Source organism: Meles meles, chromosome 7 (genome assembly GCF_922984935.1).
Source record: "Meles meles chromosome 7, mMelMel3.1 paternal haplotype, whole genome shotgun sequence".
NCBI lineage: Eukaryota > Metazoa > Chordata > Mammalia > Carnivora > Mustelidae > Meles > Meles meles.
This window is the reverse complement of record NC_060072.1, coordinates 4544967-4563200: the sequence shown is the minus strand read 5'-3', so window position 1 is coordinate 4563200 and position 18234 is coordinate 4544967. Positions and strand designations below refer to the sequence as shown.

Genomic DNA, 18234 nt, shown 5'->3' with positions numbered 1-18234 from the left:
TGTGACACACAGAAGGACCAGTAACTGCCACGGGAAGGCCGCAGCCAGGCGGCCTCGGCCCTGAGGGGGGGCCTCTTCTCTGCCTGTTAATCCGGCCACAGAATTCCAGGAGCCACCCTCGCCCCTGTCCCCCTTCCCAACACAGCTTCACAAAGGAGACAAGGGGAACCTTTTTAAACGACCGGTGAAAAGAACACCTTCTTTATGCTTTCGGGTGTGGGGCCGGGGTGCTCCATCTGGGCAATGAGATACGGGGTGCTGGACATTTCAACCAGGCCAGTACTTCTCAGACTTCTCCAGGCCTGGGTATCCCCTGGAGAGCTTGGTAAAACCCAGGTTCGTAGGCCCCAACCCTAGAGTGTGTAAGTCTGGGATGGGGTCTGAGAAAGTGCACAGCTGACCAGCTCAAGGTGATGCCCACGAGGCAGGTGGGGCCAGACTTTGAGAACCACAGGCCTGGGCCATTCAGATGCTGGGAGCGTCTGTCGCTCCGTCCCTGCCCCCTCTGCCAGCGGCCAGATCCCGAGCGCCCCCCCACCCCGCCCAAGCGGGCAGGGACGGAATCCGAATGTCTGATTTTTTCTTTCCGGCTCGCAGCGCCCCGCACAGGCCGAGGCTCGAGGAGCGGGCGCTCAGTGGGCGTTAAAGGACCGCCGCCCGGGGTGGGGGGTGGGGGGTTACTGGTGGCCGGGGACGCCCCATCCCCGGCGGGCACCGCCTACAGCCTGCGCAGTGCACCGGGGTGCGGGATCCGCGGAGGGCGCCCCGGCCCCAGCTCCCAGCTCGGGCGGGCCCCTTCCCCGGCGGCCGCAGGTCGCCTCCTTCCGCGGGTCTCGCTCGCATCGGCCGCGGAGCCCGGGCGGCGGTGGCCGGGGCCGCGTCCGCGTCCTGCGCCCCAGCTGGGGCCCGGGGGCGGGGCGGGGCGGGGCCTCGGCGGCCCCCTCCCCCGGCCCGGGCTCCGGCTCTGCGCGGTGGCGGCGGCGGCGGCGGTGGCGCGGGGACCAAGGTGAGCGGCGGCGACGGGCCCCGGAGGCCCCGCGCGGGAAGGGGGCTGGGGGGGCGCCGGGGGTCGCACGCGCCCCTGAAGAGGCCGGGCCGGGGCCACCGGAGCGCCGTGTGTGTGTGTGTGTGTGTGTGTGTGTGTGTGTGTGTGTGTCTGTGTGCGCCGCGCGTCACGCCGAGTTGCGGGGACATGGAATGGGGTAGGGGTCGGGCGTCCCCCGGGCAAGGGGCTCCAGCCTCTCCCACTATGAGTCCCCCGGGACCTCCCAGCTCCTCTCTCGGGGTCTCTCCTTCTCGCCAGCAACCCCCCCACACGCAAGGCCCCGCCCCGCCCCGCCCCCTTCTCGGCTCTGTCTCTGCGGGTGGGTCTCTGCGGGTCTGTCCAGCCGGGTGTCCCCCTGCCTTGTCTCCTGGTCTTCCTTCCCCAGCACTGCCCCCTCCCCCGGCCCCTCCTCCCCTCCCTTTACACTGCTCCCCCTTAACAGAGCAAACAAAGATGGTCAAGGGAGGGAGAACCTCCTTTCGGGGCCCTGTCCGGTTTCAGCGCGGGGGGCCCCACCCCTCTGGCCTCTGGCCTGGGCCTCCTGCCACCTTCCTGTGGGGAGCTGGCCCTGCAGAGCCCTGGGGTGGGGGGGGGCATGGTCTGGGCAGCAGTTACATCTGAGGGCAGAGACCCCAGGGCTGGAGCACAGAGGGGTCTGTGGACTGGAACTAGGGAGCCCCCCTCACATCCTTTGAGAGGTGGCAGGCAGGGCAGACTTGCCCGTGTCTGGGTCTGGGTGTCTGGCAAGATCAGACCATGCGCTGGACCCAGTTCACAGAAGCAGGGCCTGACGCTTTCTAAGATTGTTTCCAGTGGAACCACAGCAGGGGGAAATGTGCTGGGCTCCGGGAGGGTCCCTGGCCTGGGGGTCACTGGGTGTGGTCTTGGCCTTGTCCAGCCCAGCCACTTCCTGTGGGCGGCCTCCATTTCCCCATCCGTGCCTCGGGGCACCAGTGACACGGTGTACAGCTGCCTGGAGTGGCCATCGCTGTCCAGGTGATTAGTGATGGTTTTGGCGAAATCCCGTCTGGGCGGGAGTTCCCCGGGATTCCAAACCGCATTCCCTGGACTGCATCCGGAGGGAGAGGTGGGGCTCCCTGTGGCCTCGCAGACCTCCTGCCCCCGGCGCAGCCTGAGAACCCTTCCTGGAGGGGTAAGCTAGGGCCTCCAGGGGGTGGGGTCTAGGACCACCAGATTGTCCTCTTCAGTGACAGTGCTTGATAGAACGCCAGTCCCTGGACTCTCGTCCTGACCAGGAATCTGCATGTCACAGCTCACCACCACCACCACCCCCCCCACCGCATGCTCGTGCAAATGTGAACACGGCTGAACCATGGCATTAGACGAGAGAGAGCACGAGACCACATACTCCTGGCCGGTGGGCTGTGGGGTGGACCCAAGAGCAGCCCAACCCAGGGGCGTGGTCTCATGAGTCCCCTGGGCAAACCACTCCCCCTCCCTGAGCCCCGGTCCCCATCCAGCAGCGGGTGATGGCCTCCCAAGGGTCTTTCCTACCAAATTGTCTGGGATTCTGAGCCGTTTGTTGAAAATGTGGGCGGCAGGAGGGTGCTCTGAAGTGAGGGAGAGCTCGGTAGGCTTCGCAGGGCCACCACTGGCTGTCCACGTGGTCCAACCAAGTGACTCTGCTTCTTGGAGCTTCCGTATTTTCCATCTGAAAACTAGAAATCCTAGTATCCCCCACTCCTTACGGGTAGGCAGGGGACCCAGGGAGGCGCCCTGCCTAACACTTGGCAAGCCCCCCTCACCCCCGCGAACCCGGGGTGAGCCACGAGAGAGGTGAGCACCGTCTGTGTTTCGGCTACCTGAACGACCTGGTGACGGAGGCGTTCGCGTGGACGTAATTTCTCACCATCAGGGAAAGCGGTCGGTGCAGAAACATTTGTTTGCTGATGGATCTGTTTGTTTCTGATGGATGGATTAAAATGGATGGGGCTGACTGAGCGGCATGGCCTGGGCGGCCGGGCAGCGTTCTGTGGGACCGGCTGGGATGCTGACGCCGGCTCTTTCTGAAGACAGGCACTGGGAGAGAACACCCGGGTCTCCCAGCGGCTCCCAGCAGAGCCAGGAGGGGCTGGGGCCAAGAGGAGGAAGGAGACAGCCCGGGGCCCTCTCCCTACCTCTTCGGGTGCCCTGAGTCCTGGGTGTTCATGGATGTGAACAAAGTCATCTCCTGGGACGTCTGTGAGGAGGGCGGGCTCCCGAGACACCCATGCAAGGACAGGAAAAGCCATTCATTCTTTCATTCATTCACTCGCTCATTCCCACTGGCCTTCTCCAGGCCTGGCAGATGGCAGGGGGGTCCCGGTTGAGGCAAGAAGGGAGAAGCCACGGATGCCATCTGAACGGGGAGCTGTAGGGTCAGACTGTGGGGTCCTTGTGGCGCAGGGTCACACAGTGGGGTCAGGATGTCCTGCTTTAGGCTCACCCAGAAGCCTCGGGTGGCCTCGGGGTATGTGCTGAAGAAGACCCAGCTACGCTCCGAGTCTGAGTTGGGAGAAGCAAATTAGAGTCTTGGACTGCTCTGAAGACATGGGTTTAGTGGAACAAAAAGGTGACTTCCTGGTGACACCGTAACCCTTTTTTTGCCTTTTAACCACATCCCCCTTAGCTATCTTAGAGATTAACCAAATCTCATTGGGGGAGCACCAGCAGGATGAGGGCTTTGAGATCTGTGTGCAACCCCAGTTCTGGTGACTCAGGAATCCCTAAGTCCAGGACACGGCTCCAGGCAGCGGGGGGGGGGGGGGGGGGGGGGAAGCCAGCCAGGGCCAGAGAGGGGCCGCAAGGGCCGGGGACCCCAGAGTCAGGCCAGCCTGTTGTAAATCCTGACAGCGCCATCCAATCGCTGTGTGGCCATGGGAAAGCTGCCTAACCTCTCTGAGCTTCAGTCGTGTCATCTGTGGTGGGTCGCTTGGACGACACTGTTGAGATGATCAAAACCCTGGTTTCCCGAGCCAGGCTGCTTGGGTTTGAATCCCGGCCCCGCCTGTCCCCAGCTGTCTGATACTGGCAAGGCCCTCGACTTCTGTGCACCTCGATTTCTTCATCTGGAAAGTGGTGAGAATTGCAAGCACTCAGAGCATAGGGTCGCGGTGAGGATCTGGTGGCTCCACATAAGGCCCTGAGAGGGACAGTCCCCATGAAGACGGGAAGAGTGGCAGTCCGGCCACCAGCTCTCGCCGTCACAGTGCTCTGATGTGTGGCGTCTCACTCAGGCTGGCGTTGGGCCCAGAGTTACTCTGAGCACTGGGATCAGCATTAGCGTCTTTGTGCACCTCCGGCGTGGCGAGAGGACTCAGTGCCCGGCCCGGGGAAGCCTTTAGTTCCTTCTCGTGCCCATCTGTACCCTCCAGGGAGGACGACAGTGAGGCCACCGACTGTCTACACCCTGGGAAAAGTCGGGGTGGTGATGCAGGGACCAGGCCCCTTCTGAAAAGATTATCAAGAAAATCGCAGCTCATTTCAGCAGGAAGTAGTGCTCTCTCCTCGGTTCTGATTCCAGAGTGTGGGCTGACCCCCGGGAAGAAGGGAGCTGCTGTTTCTTGAGCACCTACCATGTGTCTGGTCCCATGTGCAGATTCTCCAGGGACCAGCCAGCCCAGAGGGTGATCGTGGCCAATTCAGAGAGGCCAAGTGGTTTGCCTGGAGACCCGGGCGTCAAGGACCAGGGCTGGGGTTCAGACCTAGGCTGACTGGCAGGTGTGCACGCCCCCTTTCCACCCCTCCGCCCTACCCGCCTGAAGGTCAGAGAATGTCACCAGAACACCCCGACATCAGGACCCACCACAGTGGGCTCCTCTGACCCCAGCAGAAGTCTTGCTCCTTTTCTGGAAGGTTCTTAAGGTTTTGCTGTCTGTGCCATCAGCTGAACTGGTTAAAAACCTTCTATGTGTTGCCCCAGGCAGTTTCTCCAGCAGCACCAGTGTGCCCGGAGCCCAGAGGAGCACTCAGGACGAAAGACCGAGGGGGAGGGAGGATCCAGGCCGGGAGGGCGGCCCCCATTCAGCACCAAGAGACCTGCGTTCTGGTTCTGGTTCTGGTTCTGTCACATACCCTTTGAGTCTGAGGGGTCGTTCTCCGTGCCTCAGTTTTCAAATCTGTGAAATGGAAATTTCGATTTCTACCCTGTTTGGTTCCCATGAGGGGGAGGGGTAAGGGAAAGCTACAAAATAGTAATAGTCAGCACAGAAGCAGCCCTTGAGGTGCACCTCATGTAACCCTCCAAGGCCATGGTATGATCCCGTTGTACAGATGAGGAAGGCAAGGCACAGAGAGGCCAGTCTCTTGTCCAAGGTCACACCACTGGTAAGTGTTTAGGTCTGATTAAGATGGGCAGAAAGCCAGCCATCAAGGCCCCGTATTGATGATAATAAACATGATGCCCCCTGCTTGATTATTTCCTGTGACAGGGAGCTCACTACCTTTTGAGTCCCTAGGACTGTTAGTCTCAGACTTGAGTAAGTGGTGGTGAAGGTCCCTGGCACAGTAGACCCAGCGTGGAAAGGGAAGGCTGGGAGAATATGCTGAGCTTGGCTTTGACCGTGCTGGGAAGCCCAGCCGTGGAGAGGCAGGGAGCTATGGTTTTCACTTGTTAGAAAGTGGGGTAAGAACCCCGCGGCACAGGGCTGCTGGGAGGTGTAAACAGGGGGGTGTGATGTCAAGTTCCTGGCAGCAGCAGGGGCTGGGAACGTGGCAGCTGTTACCACTGTCGTGTTGTTGCTCCCGTGCTTCCTGTTAGTATTAGTATTATTTAGGTCCCGTGTCCCTAGGAAAATCACGGACCCCTGTGAACAGGCGCTCTATGTGCCTGGGTCCCACCCTGAGACGTGCTCAGTATTTATTGAGTGGATGCCTGATGTCCCGCTCCCTCCAAAGAGAATGTCTTCATGTGGGTGAAGCGCTGGGAGACTTTTCATCGACAGAATCTCATCCTCTGCCCCACGAGTAGGGGTCATTAGCTCCATTTTACAAACAGGCTTAGATAGCACGATGGCCTGCCCAAGGTCACACAGTAAGAAGGAAGAAAGCCAGGAATGCTTCCTGGAGGAGGTGGCGTGGCACTGGGCCAGCAGGATGGGACGTGTGCCTGAGCCAAAGGGCAGAGGGGGCTAGTGCTCTAGGTACGGAGAAGAGGAACATAGGAGCTGTCCACGGGGCAGGGCTGAGCCCAGAACCCAGCCTGCGGCTCACAGCCCAGTGCAGGGCAGTGTGTGGGCGAGGCTCAGGGGGCATTTGCTGAGCTGAGCTGACCTGAAGTCTCAGAGGAACGGTAAGGTGCTCGCGGTCTGGGCTCCTGACCCCACCCTGCACCCCACCAAGCCACTTCCTTCTGTCCGGGCAGGAAAGAATGTTCTGTCGGCTCAGAGGCAGCAGGCACCTTCTTGGGGACGGCTGTGTGAGCAGTGATAAAATATTTATCCGAAACAGTGGCATCTGGGCTTCCCTGCACAAGGCGCAGCAGGGGCAGCTCCCCTCCCTAGACCTGCAGCCTCCCTGCGTCCTGCTGAGTCACAGGGCAGCCCAGCAAGCCCCCTGCCTGCACCCTCCTTGGCCCCTCTGCCCTTTGGTCGCGTGCACACCTCCTAATGTGTAAGCCATTCAGCTGCCCACAGGGCATCCAGCACAGTGAGTGCTGAGGGCTCCAGAGCTTACCCAGCCGCCAAGGTCACAGGCAGAGAAGGCCCGAAGGCCCGGATACCCCATGCACTCGCCCCTGCAGGGTCCCATCTCCTTGGTCCTCACAGCGGCCAGCAAGGGAGGTAGGACCTCTTGCATCTCTGTCGGGGGTGGGGAGGGATACCAAGGCTCCGAGCAGGGGTGCGGCCGGTCAAGTCTCCAGCTGCTAGTGGCTGAGCGGAGGTTTGGCCCTCGGCTGTCTGACTCCTGTCCCTGGGAGGACAAACTCAGTTCTAGCCAGAATCGGGGGCTGGGCTGTCTGTCCGTCCCGATGTGACCCAGAGCTATGACTTCGGGTTTGTGCTTTTGATTTTCAGAGTAAAAGCAACAACAAAAAACAGTAGCAGATGGCTCCTTCCTACGGCCTCGTGGTGGGGAGGAAGAGCAGGGGTTTCAGATTCTTTTGTTCGCTCATTCATAAAATATCTTCTGGGTGCACTGGCCGCGGGCCCCCACGCGAGGCTCCGTGGACCCGTGGGGGACACTGATGCCACGGTCGGGGGAGCCCACGGAACCGTCAGGGCTGGGTTCAGCACCCACGCCCGCTCACCGCCTGCTTACGGGGTGGGGGGAGCTCTGGCAGGCTGCCCGCCCCTTTGAGCCTCGGTCTCCAGGCTGTGGCTTGAGGGGCAACTGCTCTTGCTTGAGGGAAGATGGCACCTGCGTCATTGCTCTCCGTCACCTCTTCACACCAGCCTGCTGGGCATTCACTGGCCTTTGGACCAGGCCTGGTTTCCGAGAGGCCCCAGCAAGCTTTGCGGTTCCAGGGAGGAACCGGAGCTGGAGCCCCAGGGGCTTTGCAGAGCTGCTTTGCTTTTCCCAAGGGGCTCGGAGTTCTGAAGGCGGCTCTGGTCCCGGAGCCGCACTTGTCGCCCGCAGCTGTAAGAGGGAGCCTGGTCGCATGCAAGCTACTGACGGGATACCTGTGGGTGGCCGGGGGTCATCTGCACCCCCCCCTGCGTCCTCCTCCCCCCACCCCCGTGCTAGATCAGAGCCACCGTCAGCTCTCACTGCCTGCCCACGCGCGCAGGGCATCTCGTCCGCCTATTTCCTCTTCACTCTCCCCTCCTCTCGGCCTCCCCGTGCGTCCCTCTGCCTGGAACTCTTCGTATCCTTCCTCAGCTTCACTGGGGGCTTCCCCTGGTTCTTCAAGGCCCTGCTGGGAGGTGCCCTCCTCCTCCAGGAAGCCTTCTCGGCTGCCCCGCATCCACCCTGGCAAGATGGGGCAGCCCGTGGAATCCTGGCTTCTGTATTTGCGGCAGCATTTGGCACCCCATGCTCATCTGTTCCCAGTCTCTCACCCTCCAAAGGCTCCAAAGTGGGGCTCTGCCTGATTCATCTCTGGGTCCCCAGGCTCAGCCTGGGGCTGGCGCAGAGAGGAACCTCGGGAGCGTCTGATGAATGGACGAGTGAGTGAGCGAGTGAGGGACATCCAGGACTGCAGCAGGTTTCAGAAACACGTGGTAAGGGACAGGAGTAAAGGTGTGCTCCGCGGGGAAACTCACTGCCTTTCTGGACCAGTCTTTGCAGACAGGGACTCTGTGTACCTGACCTTCAGAGACAATGGACGTTCAGCGGGACAGGAAGGATTTCTGGGGCCATGAGAGAGGCAGCCGGCAGAGGCTTGTTACAGAGCCCCGGGGATCAGGAGGGCTGGCCTCCCGGCCTTGGAGCCATGTGACCCCGAGCAGCTCGTCCCATCCGTCAGGCCTCATGTCCATCCTGCAAAGTCAGCATTTCCTTGCTGGAGAGAAGCCAGCAGGTGGCAGGGCGTGTTCACGGGTGTTCACTCAGTAACATGCACGTGTGTTGAGAGGCATTTGCTAAACTCTGGGAGGCAGTTGCCACAAAGACAAATCCCCTGCCTGCTGAGTATAAGTCTCCATCGGACTGGCCTGACACAGTCCAATGAGGGAGGCTAACGGAACGCAGACCCATGGTGCGATGGAGTTGTCACAAAGGGCAGCCCAGGGGAGGCCTCGGCCCAGCCATCAGCCTTGAGTAGCTGGCGCCTTGCCGGTGGGTGGGTTTGCTCAGAAAGCAGGTGGGCTAGGCCCGTGAGTGCTGCGTAGCTGGAGCCCTAAAGGAGGGTGAGGCAGGGATGGTAAGAGCCTAGAGGAGACGGCTGGATGGGATCCTGAGTGATGCAGGGGGGAGAGGGCGTATGCCCCACCCCAAGAGCATCGCAGAAACAGCATCCCCTGAGCCCCGAGTCCTCCAGCCGCCGCCTGCCCCTGCGGCAGGCACTTTGCACTAAGGAGCCCCTGAGATCCTTGCCCTGACCTTACGAGATAGGCACTGCTGTGTCCCCATCTCACAGAATGGGAAAACTGAGGCCAAGTCACAGTAAGGGACAGAGCTGCACTTTGAGTGCAGGTCCGTTTGTCTCCAGAGCCCAGCTTGCAACCCCTGGGCTTCCCTGCAGCCCTGCCCCTCCCGGAGCCTCCAGGCCTTCTGCTGGCTCATCTGCAGAGAGAGCGTCAGCAGCTGACGTCATAGAGCAAGGGGACACCGTCATAACCCTCACCAGCTCCAGTCCTCCCTGGGACTTGTTCTGTCGTCTGTAGTCAGAGCGTCACCCGGAGTGCCTGGCTAGGGGACGAGATACAGCACAGGAGGCCCCCCGGGGGCAGCTGAACCCCCAGAAATGGGAAATGAGTGTCATGTCCCGAGATCAACCAGAAAGAGCTCTAGGCAGCAGCAGGCCCCTGCCACGGAGATCTGCCCACTGAGTCACAGAGGGGGCGGGCCCAGTGCAGGTGAGCCCTCCTCTGCTTTACCAAGGTGCAGAGAATGAGCCAGTGAAGGGATAAGGCCTGCTCTGTGCTGACAGTCAAGGTCAGGGGCCATCATCTTGGTCTGTCGGCTCCAAGGCCAAGAGGGCCCTCCAGGAGGCTACGGGCCCTCGTGTTGGGGGGCTGGGGGGAGTTGCTAAGAATGTCTCTGAGCTAGATGAGCTTCTCCCCTATATGTACACTGGCAGGTGCTGTAGGCAGGAGGGAGGAGAAAGGGGCCTGCGCAGGCCCCAGCCAGGGCTCACCATCTTTGCTCCAGCAGGAGTCCTGTTGTCAGCTGCACTGGCCAGGCGGGCTGGGCTGCGCCCTCTGGGTGTGGCCTCGGATGCTGAGCTCTAGACATGCCCAGTGCAGGCCTCTGCCCCTGTTGGTAAAATGGGAACTGCCCCCTCCCCCCAACATTGTCTCTTCCTGCCAAAGCAGTTACAGTGCCCAAGTAGACACCAAGGCTGGCCCAGGGTAAAAGATTTGGCCAAGGTCACAGTCAAATCCAGCACTTAGCTCAGGGCCTGGCACAGGCTAGGTTCTTAAGAAATACTCACCGAATGAAAGGGAGGGAAGTGCACGCAGCCTCTGGTCCTGTCCTCACAGCCCTGCGTCCCCGGTGAAGGGCTGCTAGCAGCCTGCCCACCTGGGAGCGCTGTGCGTGAATGCTAAGTCGTACTCATAACCGCAGGAGCCGGCCAAGGAAAGAGTCCAGAGCATGGCCTTAACAGTGAGGGGTCCCAGTCTCACCCTCCGAGCAGCCTGGGCAGTGCTGCCCTCCAAATGCAGATGCACACGCACTGTGGTGGGGCTCATTGAGGAGACGTGGCTGGATGAGGTCACCCTGGGCCGGGTTTTGCAGGATGAATAGGAGTTGGCTGCCCAGGCCAGGCTTAGAGGAAGGTCTTACCAGATAGAGTGAAGGCAAGCATGTGGCCATGAACCGGGCCTGGCCTCCAAGGAGAGCAGCTTTCTCCAGGATGTTGACCTCCACTTTCATTCATCTGGAAAGCCTCAGGGAGGCTCTTGACTCCCCTTTCTCTCCCCTCACACATCCCCAGAGCTGACAGCCTGGTGGGTTACCTACAAGAGGTCTGGGACCTTACAGCCTCATCCTTTTGTCTCATCCCTGTGGCGCAGCCCTAGAGACCCCTTGCTGTCACCTGGCCCTCCATTCGGGGCGGGGGAGTCCCTGCAGGGTGAGCCAGCACAGGGGAGGAGTAGAGCTAACAGGTGCCACAAGGCGCCTTGGTTCCCAGGGAGGAGCTAGCCCGCATCCATCCCCACCTTGTCTGCCCCCCACACTGGGAACCACAGGGAAAGAGCCAAAGCATCTGTTATGCAAAACCAGGAGCTACCAAGAAGACCCGCACGGGGGGCCAGGCCAGTGTCTGGGCAAATCTGTCCTCCCACACCCGAGACCCAGAGAAGGGTTCAGGGAGAGCAGGTGGCAGGACGCCGCATCCGCCTCCAGGTCCGAGTCTAGCTTTCTGGCTCCAAGGACTCAGCAGATGAGCAGTAGAGACCAAGCCTGGGATGCCTGCATCATGCTCTTGGGGCCCCCAGAGAGCCCGGATCTGAGGCTAGCCAGCTGACCTTGCCCACAGACAAGGGTTTCCCAAACTCATGCAGGTCAAGGAGGGCTGGGGACAAGCCCCAGGGCTTTTCAGCTAATTGAGCCTCATGTGACTCCCCCCACCCCCAATGCTCACGGAGCCGGAGCTATGGGTCCAGCCTCATTTTGGCATCCCAGTGGGAGAGGGCTCCACGTTGTTGGGTGAGGTCACCCTGGGCAGGGTTTTGCAGGATGAATAGGAGTTGGCTGACCAAACGCAATGGCCCCCATGCCTCATTTCACATACATGGCCCCTTCCACCATCACCATGGCCCCGTGAGGTCCTGTCATCATCCCCACGTGACATGAGCAAGTTCTCATGCTGGTGGGGGTGGAACCTGGTGGGAGACTGAAGCCGACAGAACCTGGGGGCCGGCCGGGTTTGTGGTGCAGGAAGGGAAGGGGACCGGAGCTAGCCCATGGACCTGAAAGGTCTGAACCCCAGGCAGTGGCCTTTCTAGAACCTTCACACACCCCAAGGCCGGCAGCATGGCACACGCTCTCCCCCCAGGCTCCACGTCCCCTAGCTGGTGGGGCTCTTGTCCTTCACACACCCTACAGGTCTGGTCCCCTCGTGGAATACCTCTCACCCTCACCTGGCTTCACTCCAAGCCCAGCTCTTGGGGCTCTGGGGACACGGGGGCCCATCCTGGAGGGAGGCCTTGTCTGTCCAAGCTCCAGCTATGGACTCGCATTGGGCAGGTCTGGGACAGCAGGAGCAGTGGGTGAAGAGCACGGCAGGAAGGCCAGAGGGGCACCTCCTGGGTGGCCTCGTGTTTACCGCTCCAGAGCCCCTCCCAGTGGGCGGCTGGGAGATTACATCCTGTGGAGATGCTGAGCACAAGGCCTGCCCCTGCTGAGGGTGCGGCCCACCGGGCTCTGCAGAGAGAGGTCATCTTTCCAGGCCTATTTAAAATGTCACAGCTGCTGAGGGCTCTTCAGGACTCCCCAAGGCAATCTCTGTCCTCCACCCACTGCCTCCTGTGACTCTGCCCACCCGTGACGCACCAGGAGGTGCTCACGACAACCGATGACTCTGTGGTAGTGGCCTCCGGGTCAGAGCTGGGCTCAGATCTCGGCCCTTCCCTTCCCTGCTGTGCACCCAGGGCCAGCCGTGTCCTCTGAACGGCAGCCTCCTCATTGTGAAACGGAGCGGGCATTCTGACTGGTAGGGCAGCCCCGAGAGGGAGGGAAGTGGGTTCCCAGCACCCAGTAGGACCTCAGCATTTGCTCCTTTCCCCCACACATTAGGACGGTCCTGCCTGTGGGTGACCTGTGCGTCCCACCGGCCTGAGGCCTCAGTCTCCCTATCTACAAAATGGACAGCTGGACCCTATGAACTCCTGGCGCCCTTTGGGCTGGGCTTCCTGTGGGAACCAGTGTAGTGATAAGGGCCCAGGGAGTCAATGTCAGAGCAGGGTGGCCCAGCGCCTTTCACTGGGGACCCCAACTCTCATTTCCTCCTGCTGCTACGGGTCAGGTAGTTTTTGTTAAATGCCTTTCTAGACCCTGTGTCGGTTCCCAAACTTAAACCACGTTCATGGACGGGGCGGGCGGGAGGGGAGTGTAGGAGCCATAGACACAGGTGTGTGCAGAGGGGAGCATGTCAGAGGGACCCCAAGGGTTTGGGGAGAAGGTCCTGTCCCCACAGACACCTCTGGGAGTGGAATCCTGAGTCTCTCACTCCCCTGCCCTGCCCCCGCCGGCCCCAGGAAGGGAGTGTTGCGGCAGCTCCCTCTGCTCAGTGGGGCCCCGGGGAAATGGCCCACTGCTCTCCCTGCCCCCCGTGTGCCTGCAGGAACGTCGCCCACAGCTCCACCAGCCCGTCTACACAGCACCATCAGTGGTCCCTGCGTCAGCGGGGATGACGATGGTGTGATCGTGTGTGACCTCCCCAGACTGTGCTTGGCTATTAGAAAAATGTCCCTAAAGCCATACCCGTGGCTGTGTTGTTACTATAAGCGCTATCAAGATGTACCTGGAATGACAAAATAAATACATGAAGCCTGCCAGGAGGTTCCAGCACACCTGTGAGCTATGGACTGATTTTTGACTCTGAGCTTCCTGGCGACAAGAGCAAAGAGGAAGGATCAAGCCTGAGAGTTGAATGCCCTTCAGAGGAGAGCACAGGTTTTCCTGGTAATGAGACCCGAGGGATGATCCTTCTAGGAACTCGCACGGAGGGGTCCCGTGTGATGGGCTGACCACGTCCTTGGTATTCCTGTGGTCCGGCTTGATCCAAGGACCTGGTGTCTAGAACAGGGTCCCCAGGCTGCCCCAATGGCAGGGGAGAGGGAGGAGGGCATCCTCAGGGGCTCTGCGAGAAGGGCCCAGTGAGGTCCCATAACCTCAGGAGGACTGAAGGGTCCTGGGACATCTTCAGACTTCACAAGGATTTCACCTTCGTCCGTTAGAGAGAGAACCATGTGTATTTAAGTACAGAAATAACCTTTTCCCTCCTCCAAATCTGGCCCCTTGCACACACCTAGCCAGGTGCCCAGGAGCTGGGACCACTGAGCCCCGTCCCCATGCCCAGGACGCTGGCTTCCCAGTAGGGAGCTGGCTGTTATAACATCGTGCATTCTTGTTCTCTGGTACGCCTTTGACTATGTTAAGCAAATTCACTCTTTCCAATGGTTTCTTGGCTCAAGCCCTCGGGAGTTTTCTTCTGACAGTTGTAGCTTGTGCCTCCTTCCCGCTGGTGGCCGGTTTCCCTGGGCGCTGCATCCTTGGGATTGAGTTTCCTTCTAGCCAGGGGTTATCTGTAGACACCTGCCCGGCTCGGGGGGCCTGACCCTCCAAGGTACCTTTCCAATGGCTCGGGCAGGCTGCCCCAGGCTGTCACCAGGCTGGTCAGGCTGTGTTCTAGGTTCTAGGAGACGTGCATGCTTTTCCAGCTCCCTGAAGCTCAGGGAGACACACACCAGGATTCTTGGGCATCTCTCTTGGCCCGGGGGCAGATCTTTTTCTCAGCTACCCATTTCTTAGAGGAACAGCCCCTCGAGAGCCCTGGCTTTGTGTGAGGGCCTCAGTTGCCTCTCGCACTACCTGCTCGCTCAGCATCTTCCCTCCTGAGTGCTGGTTTGACCCTCTGTCTCCAGGCCCCGGCTTTTAGCTCCTGGCCTTTTCCTGCAACTTCGCTGTTACATTGGTTAGAGCACAGTGAGTGGAGCGTCTGAGACTGAAGAACACAGTCCTGGGAGCCAGACCACTAGGCTCGCACCCTAGCTCGACCAGCCCAGGATGTGCTCAGTTTCCCCATCTGCAAAATGGGCACAGCAATGAATGAGGTTCCTGGAAGTGCTGGAAGTGCTCGATGCACGAAGGCACGGGGAAGGTCCCTCCGCGTTGAACGATCGCATCTTTCAAGCGTTCTTCGAGGTAACACCCTTCAGTAAAACCAATACTAAATAGGATCTAAGTGTGGGAATGAAACAGTCTGAATGATCATACTAGTACTAACATTCTGGCGCCTGGTGATCTTCCTCCTGTTCTTACAAGCGTGGACGAAAGTTATGCATTTAGAAGATGTGTCTTTTTTTTTTTATCCAGCATTGCTACGAAAAGGGCGTAGGGAGAGAGCTTTCAGGTTGTGTCACTCTTTAAATTGTCCAGCCTCTTGACCTTTGAGTGGTCAGTGCAGAAGATTCCTCATGCCCCCTATGGACGACTGCTTCTTATAGAGAACTTTCCAGAGTTTGCTAAGCACCTGCGTCCAAGGCTCCTTACGAAATGGCAGGCCACCTCCGGAGTCCGGAGTCTTCCGGCTCAGCCACCGACGAGCTCTGTGACTCAGCTTCCCATCGGTTCAAACCCCCCACCCCTTATCTGAGACCCTCAGGGCCAGATGTGACCTGGGAACTCCTGCTGGATTTTTGAACAGTGATCCAACCTGTTGATCGCTGGCGGGAGACACCAGGGCGGCATCCGGGGGACTGTGTCTCTCTACCGGATCTGCACAGAGGGGGTAGACAAGGACTCCAGATAGCCTCATTCAGAGCAGATCCAGATTTTGTGGCCGGACTCTGAAAAAACTTGAATTTCCAGAGTTTGTGCGTTTCCTGGCTGTGGAAGGGCATCTGTAGTGAGGGAGAGAAATCAGCCTCCGCTCCCCGTTCCAGCAAGCAGAAGGAGGGATTTACCGCCAACCAGAAGGAGGGATTTACCGCCAACCAGCAGGGCTGGGGTCAGCGGGTAGAAACCTGTGGGGAAAGGGGCACTCTTGTGACCGACTGCGGGGAATTCTTGCTGAAGGCAGGACAGAGTGATAAGATACAGGGGTGGGGGTTGGGCTAAACTGACCTGGCAGGATTCCTGCTCAGACTGGGTCCTGCGAGGGCGGGTGGGAAGCCCAAGGTCGGTCCAGTGACAGAGGCTCCAAGGAGCCTGACCAAAGCGTGGTCAAGAAGGAAGGGCTTTGTCCGTGTCTACCCGGCACATACCACGTGCCTCTGTCCACTGCAGCCAACGGCCTCAGCAAGCGCCCAGTCTGATCGAGGAGACAGACCTCCCATTCAGAGGGAAGACAGCATGGGGGGGAGGACAGCTAGTGATAACAGCTCGTGCCGATGAGCACCCGCTGCGCATCTGGCCCGTTTTTTATCTATGGACACCGGTTCAGCCTTGGGAATCACCCAGGGAGGAAGGTGTTGTTCTTGTTCTCATTTTACAGGTGGGGAAACTGAGGCACACTGACCAACACTTGTGAGCCTGAGGCAGATGGCTGTGCACCGCTGTAAGCCACAGCCCATGCCCTGAACCAAGGCATTCTGCTGTCTCAGTACTATTATTATCATCAATATCGCTGGAGAAGAAATGAGTTGGAGGACAGGGAGGAAGGGCATCCCGGGCGGAGGGCAGCGCCTGGGGAAAGGCCCAGGGGTGGGAAACAGGCAGAAAGTCTGGAGAACAAGCAGTCACTCTGTCTTCTGCTTAGAAGTTGGTGGCAGATGGGGGCCTGGACAGGCTCAGCCAGGGATGAAGCGGAATGGAAGGAATGGAAGCTTGTGCCCAGATTGCGGAGGGCCTTGGACCCGAGCTTGGAAATGTGGAAATCTTGCAGGCAGAGGCGTTCCTCTGAAGCCTGTGAGCTGGGTAGCAAATGAGCGTGCGGGCAGCAGGGTGGACCCAGACAGGCTGCGAGGCCCGGAGGCTGGGTCTGGGGGCGGGGAGGAGTCCTGAGCCTGCAGGGGCTTGGGGGCCCAGAGGGGTGGGCAAGCTGCGGGCACAACCCTGCAGCCGGTGCTGGGTGGCCCAGTGGGGGCTGGGAAGAGGGCAGGGGAGCAGTACCCACTCAGACTTCAGGTGCGGAAGGGCTTGGCCTCCAGGCAGGTGAATTCCTTCCACAGTCCACCAGGCGGGAAGCCAGGGACTGGAGTGGGCAACCCAGTGCCCACCCCGGCCCTGCCCTTCATCAGCCTATGACCCTATGGGAGACATCGGAATCTGGGGCCTCCGTGTCCACTTGTAGTAGGGAATGAGGCTGCCCAGCGGGAAGGGTTGTGGTGGGGATGTGTGGGCCAGACCCTCAGGAAGGGACACCCCCCACCCCCACAGGGAGATGGACGCTGCCCCCCCGTCCTTCCAGTGCATCTCGGCAGTCCGTTCCCCATCATTAAAATCCATCCCTTTGTGGCCTTTGAACCGTATTCTTGCAGGAGCGGTGGGTGAGGGGGGGCTCATGGAACAGCCATTCCCCTGCTGGCTGGACACACCCTCCTCCAGGACCAAAGCCCTGAACTTGGCAGAGTCCAGACAACCCAAAGTCACTTCCTTACCGGGCTCTTTGGGCTTTATTTCTGAACTCAAGAATGCAGGCCAAGTTGGGATGCCGCCGCTTTCTACATGCCCTGCTGGGTCGGAATGCCCGCCGGGGACTAGTAATTCCTAGAGCCCCGAGACCTGCCTGGAAGGGTCATTAGTGAGGGGTCCCAAAGGAGCAGTGAGTGACAGAGCCCTTCCTAAAGCCCCCAGTCCTGCACCCAGCCTTCTCTTGGGCTCCCTCTCCTAGGTCTTGGTTATCTGGGTGAGTTCCAATATCCTGAGTGGTTGTTCTTTCCAAGGATTCTTCTAAGGAAAGGCTGCTGGCCCAGGAGGGCGCCCGAGGGAGAGATAAAGCTGTCCACCCCAACCCCCCCCCCCAAGTCTCCTGGGGTTTGTGCGTTCCTATTGGAGAAAGCAGGGGTAAGGGAACGAGGGTGTCTCCAATTGACTGGCCTTGGGGCCCGACCTGTCCACGTTTGGATGTCAGGTTCCCGGATGCGGAGGTCAAAGCCAGGACCTGGGGGCGTGCAGACCCTGTGTGGGGAAAGGGGATGCGGTCGTGTCTTAGGTCTGTCTTAACAGAGGACCACAAGCTGGAGGGCTTGCTACAGAAACTTACTCTCTCGCAGGACTGGAGGTCCAAAGTCCAAGCTCAAGGTGGGGGCAAGGCTAAGACTCCTTCCTTGTCTCCCAGCTTCTGGCAGCTGCCGGCATTTCGTGGTGCTGCTCGGCGGGTGACCTCCCCACACCCGTCTGCCTCTGTCTTCACACAGCTGTCCTCCCCCCGCGTCTCCATCTCTCTGCCTTCATAGGGTCTTATAAATTGCCATTTAGGGTCCTCCAGGATGACCTCATCTCAAACTGGTCACATCTGCAAAGACCCTCTGGCCACACAAGGTCATGTGCACAGGGACCAGGAGTTAGGACTTTAGCATGTCTTTTGGGGGGACACAGCTGTACCCACAACAGGAGAGCAGCCTGGATACTCCCCAGGACTTCATCTGGCAGGCAATGGCTGTGTCTGTATCCAAATCAAGTTTGCACCGCTGGATGGGGCCGGCGGGGTCGTCCTCCCCCGGGAGGGGCTGGGAAGGACGCACATCTGGGAAGGCGGTGGCCCCCAGCTCTCCCCGCCCCGCATGCTGCCGACCTTGCCTCTAGATGTGATGTTGATTACAGACGAGAATCAGCGGTGGCTGCCGTTTACTCCAGGCCTGCTCCGTACCGGGCCCCTGGCAGACACACGCTGCTCATGAGCAAAGGAGGTCATCGAGTGCCCCAACGTGGAGTCCGGGCAGCCTGGGTTTGAATCCTGGCCTGGCCGTGTGGCCTTG

At 59.9% G+C, this 18234-nt stretch overlaps 1 protein-coding gene across 1 annotated transcript in view; it reads left to right on the top strand.

Annotated features, from left to right (window-relative positions):
* The first annotated feature begins 955 nt into the window (after window positions 1–955).
* Window positions 956–18234, top strand: part of PRR5 (proline rich 5) — a 49904-nt gene continuing 32625 nt past the window's right edge. The window contains exon 1 of the mRNA XM_046011193.1: window positions 956–1006. The gene's annotated coding sequence lies outside the window, so the exon portion shown is untranslated. The remainder of the gene's footprint in view (window positions 1007–18234) is intronic.